Consider the following 20,776-nt stretch of genomic DNA (forward strand, 5'->3'; position numbering starts at 1 on the left):
TGATTGTGCAGAAGCAGACACATTGACCAAGAAGTTGAAGGGTAAAGAAGAGACACCAGCATTTCTATCATGGAATAAATGGTATATTGGGATGGATAAAAGATTAAAGAAATGAGGGTGGCTTGGAGGTTGGTCAAAAATGAAGTGATATAGTCTTTGTTAATGAATAAGCTTTGGAGTTGAATAGTTATAAGAGACTTAATGAGTGGAATATAATTGTTAGTTTAGAAGTAGATATAATGTGAAATTTTTGAAATGGTTTTCAATTTTTTGATTTCTTCGTTTTTTGTATATTGTAAATGGTTTTTTTTGTCTTTGTTGGTGTATGGTGTGTTTTTAACACGAAATGTAAATAAAGATTCATTTATAAAAAAAAAGATATTCTGAGTTACTGAAATAGTTTTGTATCAAACTCTAGTATCAACTCTGCTTTTAATATAAATTTAGTCAAATTCCAATTTAATCAGATTCCATTCAGATGGAAACAAATTTCCATTAAGTAGGTTAAAACATTTACAGATCTAAGCAAAACAATTGTAAATTCGAGCTACAGCTTTTCCATCACACGCCGAATCCACACAGCCCGAGAGAGGGTTGCTCCTAAGGGGCGAACCACTTCGGAGGGGGGGCTGGGGAAAAAAACCAACCAGAAAGCAGCAGCCGCCTTTTCGTGAAGCAAGGTTGCTGTGGCACATTCGCTTCTCCCTCATGCCTTCCGCCAAGTGGAGCTTTTTCTTTCTTTCTTTTTTCCCTTTGGAGGTGCAGATTTTCCCCTCCCAGTAAGGCGTGCATGAAGCAGATAAATCCAAACACTTCCTTGGCTCTAACCTTTTCACCACATGGTCCTTGGCCTGCAGCCTTGCTCTGCGTGGAGGACGGAGCCCCATTGGAGGTTTCCTGACCGAGGCTTTGGAGGGGCACCCAGCAGGGCAGGACAGCCACCTGTGCCCAGAACCCCCGGATGGCCACGGGTGGTGGCAAGGAGATGGCCTGGCTTCCCCTCGTCACTGCTGACTGTCTGGGCTCTGCAGCCCAGCAACCCCCCCTCCCCCCAGAGCTCGTAACGCCGGGGTCACGGCTGGAGATCTGCACCTCCTCTCAGCCTAAGCCCTGGCAGAGCGCTCGCCACGATGAAACTGGCCATTACCTGCAACACATGAGGCGGGAAACAGCCATTTTCGTTGTGGCGTGGATCCCCAGCCATGACCCTGGCCTTACAAGCTGCAGGGGGAGGGGAGGCGCTGGGCTGCAGAGCCTGGATGGCCAGCAGCGACAAGGGGAAGCCAGGCCGTCTCCTTGCTGCCACCCAGTAGCCGTCCGGGTGGCGGCCTCCGGGCAAGGCGGGCCGTGTTTTGGCAGGAGGCGAGCGCACCGTCAGTGCTGAGGCTGAGAGGAGTTAAAGATCCACACCAAGCCAACACCATCCGTTTCCACCTGCCGCACAGATTTCCTTTCCCCCGCCGCCATTCTCCCTCCACCCGCCACGCAGATTTAATTTTCCCCACCACCGTTCTCCCCCCACCCACTGCACAGATCTCCTTTTCCCTGCTGCTGTTCCCCCCCACACACAGATCGCCCTGCTGTCCTTCTGGAGCTCGAATTCATGGCCACGGGGCAATTTTTCAGCACCCCAGCGGCCCGATCCAGGCTCCAGAGGCTTGGAAAAGGCCTCTGTTGCCCGGACCAGCCATGTGGGGGCCCTGCAAAATCACTCTGCAGGCTTACCTGGACTTGCGCTGGCAGCTGCCTCCACTATTCAGCCCTGCTCCAAGTCAGAGTGCAGAGAGAGAGAAAGAGAGTACAGGAGCATGTAGAGAAGCGGAGGGGAGGAGCCTGGTCCCGCCTCCTTCTGGGGTGATGGCATGCGTGCCCACAGGGATGGCTCCGCATGCCACCTGTGGCACGCGTGCCATAGGTTCGCCACCCCTGGGCAAGAGCCTAGCAGAGCTTCGCTGGGGAAGGCGACTAATCACAAAACTGGACAGGCTGCACCCAGACCGGGTGGCAGCAGACGCCTCTCGCCCAAGGCCTCCGAGGGGGTTACAAGTGGATGATGGGGTGTGTGCCCGGGACTATGGGCATGGGAACTTGTGGGTGCCAGGCAAAGTCGCTAAAATCTTGGGCCCTCTCTTATATGAAGTGACATTAGATGGCAGGTGAGTCATTCGCCACCATATTGATCAGCTGTGGAGGCAGTTTCCAGAATGGCCACAAAGCAAGGACCTCGTCCCAGGTCCAATTCAAGGACCTCAAACCGGCAGCCAAGCCGAACAATACAGCCGCTGTGCTAACTCTGCGCAAACAATGAACTCTGGGGTGGGCCGACCTGGAATGGCCAGCCAGAGGAATTTGAGTCAGCCAAACTCTCACAGACTCAATGATCCTGGTCTACCCAGCCCAGCGGTCAAGCTGGTAGACCGGGAGTTGCCGAGATCCCCCAGGAGATCTACAAGGGTTTGTAAACCTCCAGCTTATTTACAGGATTTTGTCCTAAAATAATTGTGCTGTAATGTTGTGTGTGTCACTGAGATTGCTGCCTGCTCAGGAAAGTCTCTGTATTAGTGAATACATTGGAACAATGCTGAACTTGTGCATACTACTATTTTGTACTTTGTAAACTCTGTAATTGCTTTACTTATTTCTTTTGTTACTATAATGTGTGTACATTCTAGGGGCGAGGAGTGTAATGTATTGGGCCTTGTTTTACTGAGTGTACCACGTGGGTTTGAATGCTGGAAGGTTGTTTAAGCAGGGAGCTGGCTAACGGCTCCCAGCTCCTCAGACAACCCATCTCCAGCGCCGCCATTGGCTGCCTCTAGGGCGGCAATAGGTTGCTTCAAACCTATTGACCGCCACCTAGAGGCCAGGGTATAAATAGCTGCATTCGCAGCCCTGTTTCCCAGTTCAGTTCCTACAAGCAAATAAAGAATGTTCCTGACTGCTTCTCTAAAGCAACGAGCCCAGTACACAACAGTGGCGACCAGAATAGTACGTGAATTGTCTTGTTTTCAAATTTCTCTCCCTCCAGCTATCCTGTATGTTAAATTCCTCCACCATTTTAAAAAAAGTACTGGGAAGTGTTCTTCTAATTCCTTTCCTTGTTATACCACTTTTATAATCTAGCTCTCTGTCCACTATTGCATTAAAGTCACCCATTAAGCAAATGTTCTCATTATCAATTTCTCCAATAACCTTATGCAACTTTTTATAGAGCTGTTTTTGTCTTTCATTTGGGGCATAAATTCCAACGAGGGCTACTTTTTATTATTCAAAAAGACCTCGATTATTAATATTCTACCCTCTTCATCCTTATAAATTTGTCTTGCCAAGATTCCTTCCCTAATATACACCACTATTCCTCCCTTTTTCTGTTGTGATGATGACACAAACATAGTTCCTAACTTGGGATAATTCAGTAAGTCTTGATGTCGCCTATTTATATGTGTTTCTTGTAAGATTATTATATCCAGATGCATTTTACTCAGCTTATTGAGAATTTTATTCCTCTTTGTGGTGGAGTTTAAACCATTGACATTTAAGGATAAAATCGCCGTTTCTTCCATATCACTGCTTATATTTTGATCTTGTCGCCCTAGTTGGTCTTATCTCTTTAAGTTCTTTGAGTCTGCCCTCATCACCATTACCATTATCCACTTTTCCCCTTCTCCCGATTTCCTTTTCTTTACTTTGTAATTCCCTTGTTTCTGTAACCTGTTCTCCTATGGCAACTTCTCTCAATTCTCTTATTTCTAATTCTTCTTCACTACCAAAATATTGCCTGAAGAACTCTTCTGCCTTATCTATTGTGTCTAAGCTGTATCTTTTTCCTTGCCATGTCACCATAATTTCTTCCGGCGTCAACCACCTGAAGTTAATATTTTATCTTGTTAGTTTGGATGTTATGTGTTGATATGGCCTTCTTAAATCTCTTACCCTTCTAGGGATTTGTTTAAGAACAACTAGTTCTTTCCCTCTAAATTCTATCAGATCGTCTCTGGTTCTATATAAAATCTCATCTCTGATCGATTTTTTGACGAATCTAATGTGAATTTCTTTGGGCAGATTGTGTCTTCTAGCATAATTGGTCTGAATCCTATAAATTTCATCTATCTCATTTGCCATTTCTTCCCTCCCAATTCCCACAGCACTCACTAGCAAGGTTGTCATCATTTCTGGGAGATCTTCCCCTTTCTCTTCTCTCACATTTTGAAAGCGTAGATAGTGGTCCACTTTCTCTGTTTCAAGAAAAATAACTGTCTTTTCTAATTCTTTATTGGCTTGTATAAGTTTTTCATTCATTTCATCTACCTTTTTCTCCTCCTTATTCATTCTTTCTTCCATCTCTAATAATTTCTGTTCATTCTTTTGAATTTGTTGTTGAAAGCACTCAAATTTCCCATCCATCGCCCCCATCTTTTCTTTGAGTTCTCCTGTATCACTCCTTACTTTTCCAATTTCTTTTTTCAAGTCTTCATGATTTCTTAACATTACTTCCTGCGTGGATTGTAACATCAATTGCAAGTCCTTAAATGAACTCACTCTTTCTCGCTGCATCATCTCTTCTATTGATCTTTGCTCTGCAGGGCTCAGTTCAACTGATGTCGTTTGAGTAATTTGCTTCCTTCCTGTCCCCACTCTTGTTAAGTTAGGAATACTTCTCATCTTTTGCAATATTGTGAACCAGCCCTCCCACTTATATACAATCCTTGTTTTTCTTTCCAACATGCCTGAAAGAGTAATTTGCCTATTCTGTTATTCTTTCCAAGCTTACCTTTATGGTGAAATGATAATTTATATTTTCTATCTTGAATATATTGAAATTTAGTGCTAAGATCTTATAAAATGTATAACAATCACACCCTCAGTTCACATTCAGTAGTTGTCTTATAGATTATAAGTACATTATATTATGCTATGATCTTGAGTCGCTTTGATATTATAATGATCAATATTATAAATTCATTGGCAGTACAGTATACAGTTTAACAATTATAAATATAAATATATTCAACAGGGTATACAGATGTAAAAAGTCTCTCCTCCTCTCAAAACTTTCAATCTTTTGTTCTAAGTTTTTTTCAGTTTTGTCACACAACAGAAACTTGTTTAACTGGCTATTAATTTATATAAGCCCTTACTTTTAGTCACGGATTTTCCTTCTCTCTGGAACAGTCTTTCTCTTCTTTATTTTAACTCTATGTCTGTTTTCTTCTCAGCCAGTAGAAGAAACTTGTTCAAAATGTCCGCTTTCTCTGCTTCATCAGCACTTTTTATTCCTCAACTTTTCTTAAATTGTTCTAAGTTCTTACTTGCTTCTCACATAAAAGAAGAAAGGCCACCCTAGATCTTTATCCTTTTCAGCCCATATAATCCAACTAGTTAAGGTGATAAACCTCATTTGTCCCAACCTTTCTATCGCAACTGTGCCACAGGGGAGAAAGTTCCACTCCTTTCTTTCTGGAGCTCCTTTTTTCTTCTCCCTTTTTAGAAATCTTCTGGGGGAGCTCTCCCTTCCCGGATCACTCACATGGGATCTTTAGATATACACACCAGATCCATCACACCTTCACTCCGCTGATTCTCCGTTGCTTTTTGTCCAGCTGGCTGCTGTCACTTCTTCGCGGCCACCATTCTGGGCCATCTCCTTCCCCCATCCGGCTTCTCCGAGGCTTTCCTGCTTCTGTCAGACCTGACCGCCATCTAGGACCACTCCGCAGAATGCCTCATTCTTCCGGTCCCCCTCCGAGGGACCTGGGAACCCGAAAAATCTGCCAGGCGAGGGGAAGAGGCTGCAAAAGCGGCACTCTTATCCAGAGCGCTGTCCCAATGCAGCCATCTCCTCGGCAGTTGGTCATGTGATCCCTGTTGTCTAGTCTAGTATTTTTTTAATTATTTCTTACTCTGATGGTATTTCTTCATTTTTCCAGTAATGGGCAAATATAAGTCTTGCTGCTGTCATCACATGCAAAATCAAATATATACTTCGTTTATCAAGCTTTTCTGGCATTATACCTAATAAGAAAAGTTCAGGTTTAAAATCTACAGATTTTAGATTTGATTTTAAACACATGAAGTGATAATACCACTTTATAATGCCTTGGTAAGGCCACAACTGGAATACTGCATCCAGTTTTGGTCACCATGATGTAAAAAAGATGTTGAGACTCTAAAAGAGTGCAGAGAAGAGCAACAAAAATGATCAGGGGACTGGAAGCTAAAACATATAAAGAATGGTTGCTGGAATTGGGTATGTCTAGTTTAATGAAGAGAAGGACTAGGGGTGACATGATAGCAGTGTTCCAATATCTCAGGGGTTGCCACAAAGAAGAGGGAGTCAAGCTATTCTCCAAAGCACCAGAGGGCAGGACAAGAAGCAATGTATGGAAACTAATTAAGGAGAGAAGTAACCTAGCACTATACTTTGTCATAAATCTTTTCATAAATTTAACATGCAATTGTCATACAGAATAGTGATCATGTTTGTTGTACTGTATCCTATACGGAATACTGAAATTCTGACAGTAAAGTAGTTGAAAGAAATGGTATTGTAAAGAAAGAACACTGAAAGACTTATCGTACTCAAGAACAAAAGTTGCCTAACCAAGGACATATTACTTAATGTAAAGTTTTTCAGTCTAGTTATTTCTCGTAATGCACTTGTAGCTAAGGTATACTCACTTCACAGATTTTCCAGATCTGATTACATCTGCAAAATTGTATTTATATTAGCAACAATCTCTTCTTAAACAAGCATGTAATTCTACTATAATAAGTCTTCAAAACTATAATCATTTATAATGGCAACCAAAATAATTAAGTACACAGCTAACACTCCCATAGGCAGAGAAAAGTCAATTGCCTGGGAGAAAAATGTAAGTTTTGGTATGTCTTGTTAGGATTTTTTAACGTTTCTATTAAAATTCTGAAAAAAATGATGTTAGGACATTTATATATAGAATTATCAATATGCAACAAAGGTCATGCCTTATACACTCAACTAGACAAATGAAAGGAAGTAATGATGTGGCCTTAGTGCTTACTGACAAATGTGCCTTCTTTAATGGTTAGTTTATTGAAAAAAATTGTCTGGCCGCCTATCTTAAAGCACAACTCTCAGCGGCTCACATCATTAAAACCACAAAACCATAGAACAAAAACTAAAAACCCAGCACCTCAATCATCCTCCTAGAATGCCCCAACAACCACCTTCAGGCTCCCATCACTCTACTGCAGCACCTGGGTAAAGAGTCAGATCTTGATGGAACTACTCAGAAATAACTCTGTAAGTCATTCTTGGTTCCTTGGGTCTGACATGTAGGTTGGGCAGATACTTTCAGTTTTTAATGATTTGTGTTTCTCTATCCTAGGAACCAACTTGATTGGTGGAAATTAAATATAAATATGAACATTACATACTCTTTTGTTTCTTATTTATATACAACTTTAGATAAAGGACTTGGCAAAGCCTTATTTCAGTCAAGCACTATAAATCTAGCATTTGTTAGGTTAAGTCCAAGAATGATGTAGAACAATTCTGTCAGAGTTCAGTTCTTTATTTGCATACACAATGCACAGAATCTTGCCAGACTAAACCCTTACTACTCTCACCCTAACGCAGGGGTCCCCAACCCACGGTGGCCACGGCATGCCAGAAACTGGGCTGTACAAACAAGTGAAGCCCCATCTGTGGGATGCAGGCAGCATGCAAAACCATGCCCCCTCCAGTCCACAGACCAACCTCTCTCCATGGAACCAGTCCCTGATGTCCAAAAGGTTGGGGGGGGCGCTGCCACTTCACTATAGTCCATCACACCAGCTCCCCCTCTGTATGCATCATCTCTCACAGCATCTTTCAAATGCTGCTTTATTGATGATGCACCATTAGCAAAGCGGTGCTTTATCCAGTACAAATTGTGGCTTACATACAGTATCAAATAATGACAGTTTTGAAGATATCAAGTAATTTCAGGCATGTTTGTTCTGGAACCTAACATGATAAATGTTAGATACTGGGTTCGTTGCTTGCTTGACGAGACGAGGCGAGTGAGTTCAGCAAGAAGCATTCTTTATTTGGTTGCAGGAACTGAACTGAGAAACAGGGCTGCGAATGCAGCAGTTTATACCCTGGCCTCTAGGTGGCGGCCAATAGGTTTAAAGCAACCTATTGCCGCCCAAGAAGCAGCCAATGGTGGTGCTGGAGACGGGGTTGTCTGATAAGCTGGGAGCCGTTAGCCAGCTTCCCTGCTTAAGCAACCTTCCAGCAATTAACCCCACGTGATATTCTTAAGTAAGACAAAGCCCAATACAATACACCCCTCCCTCTAGAATGTACACACATTATAACAACAAAGGAATGATTACAGCAATTACAAGTTTTACAGAGATACAGAAGTAGTATGCAACGTACACATTTCCCGTACTTGCTAATACAGAGGCTCTCCTGGCTAGCAGCAATTGAATGACACATACAACATTATAGCTCAGTTATTTTGGAACAAAATCTTGTAAATACGCAGGAGGCTTGCGAGCCCACGTGGAATGCCTGGGAGATCCAGGCACTCCCCAGTCTACCAGCTTACCCGCCGGGCTGGGTAGACCAGGGTCCATATGTTCAAGCGAGTTTGGCTGACTCGGAATTCTCTGGCTGGCCATTCCCGGCCAGTCTGTGGTGCTAGTCCCCAGTCACTATGCACTTCATTGATTCTTTCGTGGAGCGCACCATTTGTTCGGCTTGACCATTACTAGATGGGTGAAATGGAGCCGATGTCGCATGCCTAATGAGGTTTGCCCTCAGGAAAGCCTGAAATTCTTCCGCAGTAAATTGGGCCCCATTATTGGACACTATGACGTCCGGTAGCCCGTGCGTTGCAAAAAGTTTCCTAAGCAACTGGATGGTCCTTGTTTTTGTTGTTGTTAGCTGCGAAGTCATGTGCGACCCATCGCGACCCTATGGACAATGTTCCTCCAGGCCTTCCTGTCCTCTACCATCTTCTGGAGTCCATTTAAGCTCACGCCTACTGCTTCAGTGACTCCATCCAGCCACCTCATTCTCTGTCGTCCCCTTCTTCTCTTGCCCTCAATCTTTCCCAGCATTAGGCTCTTTTTTTTTTAATTGAAAAGTTTTACAGTACATTTTATCTTTAACAATCCCCCCCTCCCCCCACCCCTACCTAACCCTCCCTATCCCTCCCCCCCTTCCCCCTCCCCCCCCGACTTCCCAGAGCTAAGTACAAGGTATAAAAACAAAGAACAATCATAAACATCCATATGCTAACAACAATAAACTATTAATTTTATCGCCCTCTAGCTCATATGAAATGACTACAAGCAATACTAATATTACATATTAAAAGAAAAAAGAAAAAGAAAAAAGAAAAGAAAACTTATTCAAATGCTAAATGAAACTTTTTAGTCCCATACTTGTTCTGGATATAATCAATCCACTTTTTCCACTCCATAATATAACGTTCTTGCGAGTGATCTTTCAAGTAAGCCGAAATCTTTGCCATTTCCGCCAGGTCAGAAACCTTTAGAGACCATTCTTCTATAGTCGGCAGTTCCTCCTTTTTCCAATATTGACCTATTAAGAGTCTTGCTGCTGTGATTAAGTTCAACATCAACTTGATGTCCACAACAGTAGCATCTGTAATTATGCCCAATAAAAACAATTGCGGACAAAACTTTATCCTTTGCTTAAAGATCTTCTGCATATTCCACCAAATTTTTATCCAAAAAGCCTTAACCTTTTTGCAGGTCCACCATATATGAAAATACGTTGCATCTTCGCCACCACACCTCCAACATTTAGGTTGATAATTCGGATACATACTTGCAAGCTTTTTAGGATCTAAATGCCATCTATAAAACATTTTATAAAAGTTCTCTCTTAGGTTTTGGGCTTGCGTAAATTTTACGTTCCTCACCCAGATCTTTTCCCACGTGTCCATTGTAATAACTTCTTGAATATTCTGGGCCCATTTTATCATACAGTCTTTAACAAGTTCTGTTTCTGAGTCAATGCAAGATAAATCCGTTTGATATGTGCTGGACCCTGGTTTCTAATTTGCTTTATCAAATTTTCATCAGTCATTGAGAAACCAATTTTCTGATCTTCTTTCCACCTGGCACATAATTGAGTATATTGAAACCAAGTTTGGACGATCTTCTCATCTCGCAAGAGATTGTACGGCTTCAAACACCAGACGTTTCTTTCCAAACTTAAGATCTCCTTATACGTAGTCACATCATGTTTGAAGCCAACATTTATGTTTTCTATTGCATGTTTCGGAATTGCCCACAACGGCATCTTGTCGTCTAACTTATGTCTATACTTCTTCCAAACTCTCAACAATGCCTGTCTTAAAATATGCACTTTAAACACATTATCTGCCTTCTTATCATACAACAAATATGCATGCCAGCCAAATAACAAGTCGTGGCCCTCAAGATTTAATAATCTCCCTTGTGTCAAATTAATCCAGTCACTTATTCCTGACAACGCAGCAGCTTCATAATATAATTTAAGATTAGGCATTTTAAGACCACCTCTTTCACGAGTATCCTGCATAATCTTAAGTTTAACTCGTGGCCTTTTCCCTGCCCACACAAATTTATTGATACCCCGTTGCCATTCTTCCAAATTAGAGTCTTTTTTAAGGACCGGTATCATTTGAAATAAAAATAAAAATTTAGGCAGGACATTCATTTTCACTGCTGCAATTCTTCCCAGCAAAGACAATTGCAGTTTTTCCCAGCTCTCCAATTCTTTTTGAATTTTTCTCCATAACTTTTCATAATTATTTTTATATAACTTTGCATTGGAGGGTGACAAATACACCCCCAAATATTTAACCCTTTTAACAATCTCAAATCCAGTTAAGCCTTCTAAAAGGGCCTTTTGCGGTGCTGTCATATTTTTGGCCAAAATTTTTGTTTTTTGTACGTTAACCTTAAATCCAGAAACCTTCCCATATTGCATTATTATCTCCATCAGGTCCACAACAGAGTTTTCTGGCTGGGTCACCATAACAACCAGATCGTCTGCAAACGCCCTCAATCTATAATCCTGATCTCTAATTTGAATACCCTTAATTTTTTCCGAGTTCCGTATTTTTATCAATAATATCTCCAATGTTAAAACAAATAATAAAGGTGATAACGGACACCCTTGTCTTGTGCCCTTCTCAATATTGCATACTTCAGTCAGGCTATTGTTAACTATTATTCGGGCAGTTTGTTTTTTATATAATGCCCTAATTGGTTGTAAAAATTTATCCCCAAAATTCATTTTATCTAAAACTTTCATCAGAAATTGCCAATCCAATTGATCAAAAGCTTTTTCAGCATCTAAAAAATTAGCGCCGCAGGGATCTGGTTGTACCTCCCAGCATTAGGCTCTTCTCCAGTGAGTCCTTCCTTCTCATTAGGTGGCCAAAGTATTTGAGTTTTAGCTTCAGGATCTGGCCTTCTAAAGAGCAGTCAGGGTTGATCTCCTCTAGGAGACCAAGTCTCCAAGGGACTCGCAGGAGTCTTCTCCAGCACCAGAGTTCAAGGGCCTCAATTCTTTGGCGCTCAGCCTTTCTTATGGTCCAACTTTCACTGCCATACATTGCAACTGGGAAGACCATAGCCTTGACTATACGCACTTTTGTTGACAGGGTGATGTCTCTGCTTTTTAGTGTGCTGTCTAGATTTGTCATGGCTTTCCTCCCAAGGAGCAAACGTCTTTTAATTTCTTGGCTACAGTCTCCATCTGCAGTGATCTTGGAACCCAGGAAAATAAAATCTTTCACTACCTCCATTTCTTCCCCATCTATTTGCCAGGAATTGAGAGGGCCAGATGCCATGATCTTGGTTTTCTTAATGTTCAGTTTCAACCCAACTTTTGCATTCTCCTTCTTCACCCGCAACATGAGGCTCTTTAGTTCTTCTTCACTTTCTGCCATTAGAGTGGTATCATCTGCATATCTTAGGTTGTTGATATTTCTTCCAGCAATCTTAATTCCAACTTTTGATTCATCTAGCCCTGCCTTTCTCATGATGTGCTCTGCATATAGGTTAAATAGGCAGGGCGACAGTATACAGCCTTGCCAGACTGCTTTCCCAATTTTGAACCAATCAGTGCTTCCGTGTCCAGTTCTCACTGTTGCTTCTTGACCTACATATAGGTTTTTCAAGAGACAAATAAGATGGTCTGGTGCGCCCATCTCTTTAAGAACTTGCCACAGTTTGTTATGATTCTCACAATCAAAGGCTTTAGCATAGTCAATGAAGCAGAAGTAGATGTTTTTCTGGAACTCTCTAGCTTTCTCCATGATCCAGCGTATGTTGGCAATTTGATCTCTAGTTCCTCTGCCTCTTCGAAATCCTCCCTGTACTTCTGGTAGTTCTTGATCCACATACCTCTGGAGTCTAGCTTGTAGGATTTTAAGCATAACTTTACTAGCATGAGAAATGAGTGCAATGGTGCGGTAGTTTGAACATTCTTTGGCGCTGCCTTTCTTTGGAATTGGAATGTAAACTGATCTTTTCCAATCCTGTGGCCACTGTTGAGTTTTCCAAATTTGCTGGCAAATTGAGTGTAGCACTTTTACTGCATCGTCTTTTAAGATTTTGAATAGCTCAGCTGGAATACTGTCACCTCCACTACCTTTGTTGTTGCTCAGCTTTTCTAAGGCCCACTTCACTTCACATTCTAAGATGTCTGGCTCGAGGTCAGTGACCACCTCATTGTGATTATCAGGGACATTAAGCTCATTCTTGTATAGTTCTTCTGTGTAATTTTGCCACCTCTTCTTAATCTCTTCTGCCTCTGTTAGGTCCCTGCCATTTTGGTCCTTTATCGTGCCCATTTTTGCATGAAACGTTCCCTTCATCTCTCCAATTTTCTTGAAAAGATCTCTGGTCCTCCCTATTCTATTGTTTTCTTCTATTTCTTTGCACTGTTCATTTAAGAAGGCATTCTTATCTCTTCTAGCTATTCTCTGGAATTCTGCATTCAATTGGGCGTATCTTTCTTTTTCTCCCTTGCCTTTCGCTTCCCTCCTTTTCTCAGCTATTTGCAAAGCTTCCTCAGACAGCCATTTTGCTTTCTTGCATTTCTTTTTCTTTGGGATGGTTTTGGATGCTACCTGTTGTACAATGTCGCGAACCTCTGTCCACAGTTCTTCAGGCACTCTGTCTATCAGATCTAATTCCTTAAATCTATTTGTCACCTCTACTGTATATTCAACAGGGATATGATTTAATTCATACCTGAGTGGCCTAGTGCTTTTCCCTACTTTCTTCAGTTTAAGCCTAAACTTTGCAAGGAGAAGCTCATGGTCTGAGCCACAGTCAGCTCCTGGTCTTGTTTTTACTGACTGTATAGAGGTTCTCCATCTTTGGCTGCAGAGCACATAGTCAATCTGATTTCTGTGTTGACCGTCTGGTGATGTCCATCTGTAGAGCTGTCTCTTGGGTTGTTGGAAAAGAGTGTTTGCTATGACCATCATATTCTCTTGACAAAATTCTATCAGCCTGTGCCCTGCTTCATTTTGTACTCCAAGGCCAAACTTGCCTGTTATTCCGGTTATCTTTTGGCTTCCTACTTTAGCATTCCAATCCCCCGTGATGATAAGGACATCATTTTTTGGTGTTAGTTCTATAAGGTGCTGTAGGGCTTCATAGAACCGGTCAATTTCATCCTCTTCAGCACTGGTGGTTGGGGCATAGACTTGGACTACTGTAATATTGAATGGTTTGCCTTGGATTCGAACTGAGATCATTCTGTCATTTTGAGGATTGTATCCCAGTATTGCTTTTCCTACTCTTTTATTGACTATGAAGGCTACTCCATTTCTTCTGAAGGATTCTTGCCCGCAGTAGTATACCTGATGGTCATCTGAATTAAATTCACCCATTCCTGTCCATTTTAGTTCGCTGATACCTAAGATGTCAATGTTCAGTCTTGTCATCTCTTGTTTGACCACATCCAGCTTTCCTTAATTCATGGATCTTACATTCCAGGTTCTTATGGAGAAAAAATCTTTACAGCATCGGACTTTCCTTTCACCACCAGACACATCCACAGCTGAGCGTCCTTTCGGCTTTGGCCCAGTCGCTTCATTCTTTCTGGCGCTACTAGTACTAGCCCTCTGCTCTTCCCCAGTAGCATATTGGACGCGTTCCAAACTGAGGGGCTCATAGTCCAGCGTCATATTGTTTTGCCTTTTAATACTGTCCATAGGGTTTTCATGGCAAAGATACTGGAGTGGGTTGCCATTTCCTTCTCCAGTGGATCACGTTTTGTCAGAACTCTCTGCTATGACCTGTCCGTCTTGGGTGGCCCTGCACGTCATAGCTCATAGCTTCATTGAATTACGCAAGCCCCTTCGCCACGACAAGGCAGTAATCCATGAAGGGGTCCTAGCAGTAGTCATATTTGCGATTGGTATAACTTCCAGCCATTTAGAGTGGCTGTTGACCACTATAAGAAAGAGTTGTCCCTGAAAGGGCCCAGCGAAGTCTATATGAGTCCTCAACCAGGGTGTGTGTGTCTCCTCCCACCTATGGACAGGAGCGTGCGGCATTTCACGCCTAGACTGCTGACACGTGTAACACCCGTGTACTTGAGCTTTAATGGCTTTATTTAATCCTGGCCACCATAAATAGCTTCATGCCAAAGCTTTCATACAAACAATACCCGGATGACCTTCATGCAGCGATTGCAATACCCTGTCCTTTAATGAGGTGGGAACAATGACCCTGTTCCCCCATAGAATACAACCCTTATGAGCTGAGAGCTTGTGTCTCTTAGTGAAGTAGCTCTGGAACTCAGGGCCAGGGCTTTTTTCTAGCCACCCCGTGTGGACCCAAGATAGCACTCTGTTTAGAGTTTTGTCTACTGCCGTTTCTGCGGCTATGTCCCCCGCATGGAGGGGAAACTCCAGTAAGTCATGAATGGACAAAACATGGGCTTCTGGGGCTGGATCTGGCTCGATTTGAGGCAGTGGAAGCCTGCTCAGGCCATCTGCATGGCCCATATCCTTGCCGGGTTTGTGAATTAGCTTAAAGCTGTAAGCCGATAAAAAATGGACCATCTTAACATTCTAGGGGATAAGATGTGGGGTGTCTGTCTGTCTGTAGTGAATAACCCCAGTAGTGGTTTATGGTGTGTGAAGACCGTGAAGTCCCTGCTGTATAAGTAGTCGTGGAATTTTTTTACTCCAGCTACTATGGCCAATGCCTCCTTATCAATTTGTGCGTAATTACGCTCAGCGGAGGACAGTGTCCTCGAATAAAAAGCAATTGGAACTTGAGTCCCATTGCTCTCCAAGTGACTTAGGACAGCCCCCACCCCGTATGGGGACGTGTCACATGCAAGGCATACTGGCATCGATTCCTTAAAGTGAGTGATCGTGGAACTGACGGACAGAAGAGCCTTCAATTCCTGAAAGCTTCTTTCGTGAACACTAGTCCACTTCCACGCAGGATTTTTGTCCAAGAGCTGGTGTAACGGCTCTGCCACTGCGGCCTTGTTAGGAAGGAACGCATGGTAAAAATTTAGGAGGCCTAGGAATGCCTGAAGCTCTCCCTACGTTTTGGGGCTGGGTGCCATCTGAATGGCTTTTACTTTTGACTCAGCAGGGTGGATGCCGTTGGCATCGATACGGAAACCCAAGAACTCAGTTGAAGGGACTCCAATACTACACTTATTCTTCTTAAGTTTGAGGCCTGCTTCACGCAGACTTTGAAGGACAGCTCTGAGCCTCCTTGCTAGCACCTCAGTGGACTCACCGGCGATGAGCACGTCATCAAAATAGGGGCAAACCCTTGAGCGTTCGCTCCATAATGCCTTGAAAAATGCCAGGGGCTACACTGACCCTAAATTGCAGGTGTTTTACTTTAAACACCCCCCCTGTGGGTTACAATTGTCTGTGCCACGGCTGTGGCCTCGTCAACAGGAAGCTGTTGGTAGGCCTGAGCCAAATCTAATTTTGCAAAAATTGTACCACCTTGCAAGGACTCCAGGATGTGGCTTAATACTGGTACCGGTTATGCATGCTGTTTGAGTGCATGATTAATTGTGCATTTGTAATCAGCACAGATTCTGACCTCCCTGTTGGCTTTTAGTGGCATGACAATTGGGGTCTCCCATTCACCCCATCTACTGGCTGAAGTAGTCCCTGTTCTATGAGTTTATCTAACTCAGCGTCTATCTTGTGTTTAAGAGCAAATGGCACTCTACGACGTTTAATCCTGACCAGCACTACAGTAGGATCTAGTTTAAATGTTATTGGCGGGCCCGTGTACATTCCCAGAGCTGAGTCAAACACATCTGCGAATTCCTTGCATACTGTCGCTAAACCCGCGACTTGCATCCGGTTTATTCCGATTACTTGGATGCCTAATGCATCAAACCATTCGAGCCCGATCAGGCTCATTCACTGACCCCCTACTATGACAACGTCCAGGTGCCCAGAAAGCCCCTTAAATTTAACGGCCAGTGTGGCCTCACCCTCAACTGTGACTCTAGTATTCTGGAAATTGGTTAGTATAATGTCAGATGGCCTCAGGTTGGCCCATCTCTTGCTGCGATTGCAGACGAAATTAAATGTCTCAAGTGAAATAATGGATACGGCTGAGCCCGTGTCCAGCTCCATCTTGCAAGGGACCCCTTGCAGTCCCACCTGAAGTCTAAACTTCGGCTTAATAGGGTGGCGAGCTCCCGTGCGGCAAATGCTTCTGCAGCTGCAGCAAAACCCTATGCTATACTGCCCTGGGGCCCCGGTACCTCTCCTAATCGGAATGTCCGACTGGCGATTCGATTGCCGGTCCCTCTGGCGACCTCTGCAGACAGACGTGATGTGGCCGGTCTTTCCACAGGCCCAGCACGTGGCTGTCTGGAACCTATAGTCCATGCGTTGGTGGCGGCCGCCACACCCTGGGCACCTAAGGAAGGGATCTGCCTTGTAAGACGCCCCTTGTTGCTTGTCGCTGTGACGCTGTTGGTCGTTGTGTCTTTGTAGCTTGTCAACTTCTGTGTTGTCTTCGGAGTCTTCCGTGTGTTTGGTGTCCTCATGGTGGACAGCTTCCTCGTGCTGTGCTGTTTTGGCTGGCCGCATGGCTCGTACAGCCCCACCGGCGGCTTCATCTGCCATGATCTTTTCAGCGCATCTGGGAACGACAGAGTCTCTTTAGTGAAGAGTTTTTGCTGTAACTCTCAATTCTGGAGACCGCAGACAAGGTGGTCTCAGAGCCTCTCCTCTACATCGGAGAACTGGCACAGGTGTGCGGCCTGCCTCAAGGCCGTGATGAATTCAGACGCTGTTTCGCCTTGCTGCTGAACCCTCTGCTCAAATGCGTGGCGCCAAGCGATTACCAACAGCTTGGGCTGGAAATGGTTGCCGAGCCACTTCTTCAAGTCCGTGAACGTTACGGACTCCAATGGCGTTGGCGTGAACAAGTTCTCCGCGATGTCAAACGTGGCTGGGCTGCACACACACAGGAGCGTAGCGGCCTTCAGGCCATCCTCAACAACTTGATTTGTGCGTGGATAGTTCTCAACCCTGGATAGATACGAAGACCATCTTTCCGGGTGAACTATATCAAATTCTTCAAGCTTTCCGACCTTTGCCATTTCTTTTGGTCTTCGCGGCTGGGGCTCGTTGTCTTCTTATCCTGCACCTCAGTTTCCCAGGGACTGGTTCTCTGGGTGTGTGGTCGCTAGCGTGGCTGTGCTAGGCCGACCGTACGGGGGGAGAATTGCTTTCCCACCAGGTGCATTCGGCCTCTCCCCTAGTGACTCTTCAGCTCAGTTGGAGGAACGGGATCCCATCCTCATTGCCAGTGTTAGATACTGGGTTCGTTGCTTGCTTGACGAGACGAGGCGAGTGAGTTCAGCAAGAAGCATTCTTTATTTGGTTACAGGAACTGAACTGAGAAACAGGGCTGTGAATGCAACAATTTATACCCTGGCCTCTAGGTGGTGGCCAATAGGTTTAAAGCAACCTATTGCCGCCCAAGAAGCAGCCAATGGCGGCGCTGGAGACGGGTTGTCTGAGAAGCTGGGAGCCGTTAGCCAGCTTCCCTGCTTAAGCAACCTTCCAGCAATTAACCCCATGTGATATTCTTAAGTAAGAGAAAGCCCAATACATTACAATGAAGATAACGACTTACATTTCAAGTCTTAAAAATATACATGTATTATACCATTTCAAATGTCAAAACATTTCACCTTTTGCTTTTTTCCATTGTACTGATAAGAACAAAAACAAACATTTATTCAGTCAGAACAGTTGAAGAACGTAGAAGCTGTGCTTAGTGAAAATCCTCTCTGGAAAATTAGAACCCTTTTTCAACTAATGTCAGGTGGGATACGAAGAAATTGTGACTAAAGATACCGGAGTTTTACTCTTAGTGGCAAATCCTGGGGAGGGGGTGTCTGTTTTTATATAAATGACAGATGGTGTAATAATGCCAAGGTGGTTTCAAATCTGTGCTCCCCAGATGTGGAGCTTCTGACCATCAGATGCAGACCCTTCTATCTGCCTAGAGCAGGGGTGTCAAACTGCCAGCCCGCGGGCCGGAGCATCACGGAGAAACCGCGCCCATCCCATTGCCAGCAATGGGAAAAAGTTCCGATACGTCGCGCGACGTCACGTGACGTCGCGAGTTTGACATGTCTGGCCTAGAGAATTCTCTGTTACCATTATCACAGCTGTGTATATCTCCCCTGATGCAAACAGAGAAGAGGCCCTGAAGGCTCTCTGTCATACCATCAGTGACTTACAAACTACTCACCCAGAGGGTGCATTTATTGCAGTGGGAGACTTTAACCAAGTGGATTTGAAAGCTACCCTGCCACATTTCCATCAATATCTGGACTTTGCAACTAGAGGGGAAAATACACTGGATCTTGCTTATTCCAACATCAAGAAGGCTTTTAAAACTATCCTCCGGCCTCACCTGGGCTCCTCTGACCATCACTCAGTGCTGCTTATTCCAGCATATAAACCTTTATTAGTCAGAGTGAAACCTACAGTAAAGCAGGTGAGGGTTTGGACAGAGGAAGCTATAGAAGCATTACAAGACTGCTTTGAGTGCACAGATTGGGGCATGTTTAAGGAAGCAGCTACTGATAACCAAGATACAAATGTTGAGGAGTGTTATGTATTGATATTGACCATTAATGTGTTTTGGTTTAAATGTGTCTCCAACTGTTTTGGAGGGAAACTGAAGTTTATATTTGAGCTGGAAAACCAGCTTTAAATCTGATTGGTCGCCGCCTAGTGGCAGCATGTATAAATATCTGTCAGTTTGTCGGTTGAGTTCAGTTCTGTTATTCTTGCAATAAAACTTGTTGCATTACATCGGTCTGGTCAATGCCTTCAAGAACCCACTATGCAACAGTGGAGACGAAGGTGGGATCTTGCCAAAGGAGTGATGTCTATTAGAGTTGAAGTCACAGGGTTTTGGCTTAGGTATCAGAGCCCTGGCGGGACCATGTCCCAACCCTGCCTGCCAGTAAGCCAAACTGGAGGCACATTGTCCTGAGGGATCTGTCCCCAGGATCTAGGCAGTTCATTTCCTTTGTAGCAAGAGAGGCAGTGTCCAAGACCTCACCACTAAACCACCATGGCAAAGGTGGGCAGACTCAATGAGTTTGACCTCTCCCACCCAGAACAGTGGAGCTCCTACGTCTCCAGGGTGGACACCTACTTCAAGGCCAACCAGGTCGGAGAGGACGGGTTGAAAGTGGCGACCCTGCTCTGCATGTGTGGACAGGCCACATACGACATCGCATAAAATTTGGTGGCACCAGCCAGCATCAAATCAGTAACCTATGCTGAATTAAAAAGAAGATTGAAAGAACATCATGAACCCAAGCTGTCTGTAATCGCTTGGTGTCATGCCTTCAAACAGAGAGAGAAAAAGGCAGAGGAGTCAGTAGCTGAATTCGTGGCCGCACTCTGGCAAGCGTCACACCATTGCAATTTTCCTGACCTGGAGGATCGCCTCAAGGACAGGCTCGTATGTGGGCTGATGAATAGAGATTTGCAGCAGCTCCTATTTGCCATGGAAAAGCTGTCCTTCCAAGATGCTTTGAAGGAGATCATGGCAGACGAGGCCGCCGGTGGAGCAATAAAGGCTCTACAGCCTCAAAAGACGGACAGGTGGCCGTGAACCAAGAGTCCGTTGAGCTGGAAGATGCGGTAGAGGATGATGAGATTGACCGGTTGTCAAAGCTCGTCCTGCAGCAAGCAGGGCGAAGTGCCGAACACAGGAACGAGAGACCTCCGCTGCGATCTGAAAGCACTTTATTTTCCAAGGCAACAGCCGCAGCGAGAAACAAAGCCAGCGTTGGCCGCTACCTGCAGCCAACGCTACTATATACACACCCGAAACACCCACCCATACTCCACCCAAACACGCCCACGCCCTCCCATTCCCTATAACTTTCCCACCCCTTCCCTACAAGCCCCTTCGCCCGACGCCCAACCAGGTGAGCCCCCTCCCGTGCTCTGCCGCCACCATGCTCCACCCCCTCACCCCCTCCCTGCCACACCCAACTCCGGACCCCCCTGTGGTCGTCCACGCTCGGGGCCCCCAGCCACCCAGGCACCGCGGCGGGGAGGGACACGTCCCCCAACGGGCCCGCCGGCTCCCGAGCAACACAGTCCTGCGCATGACCGTCCAGTGCCTCGGCCTGCTCCGCTGAACGTAGTCCCGGTAGCCAAAGCCGGGGAAAGGCCGGTGTCGTGCTGCGGGCTCCCGAAGCGGCGGTCCCGCTCTC

The sequence above is a fragment of the Vipera berus genome (genome assembly GCF_964194415.1).
Source record: "Vipera berus genome assembly, chromosome: W".
In the NCBI taxonomy this organism is placed as follows: domain Eukaryota; kingdom Metazoa; phylum Chordata; class Lepidosauria; order Squamata; family Viperidae; genus Vipera; species Vipera berus.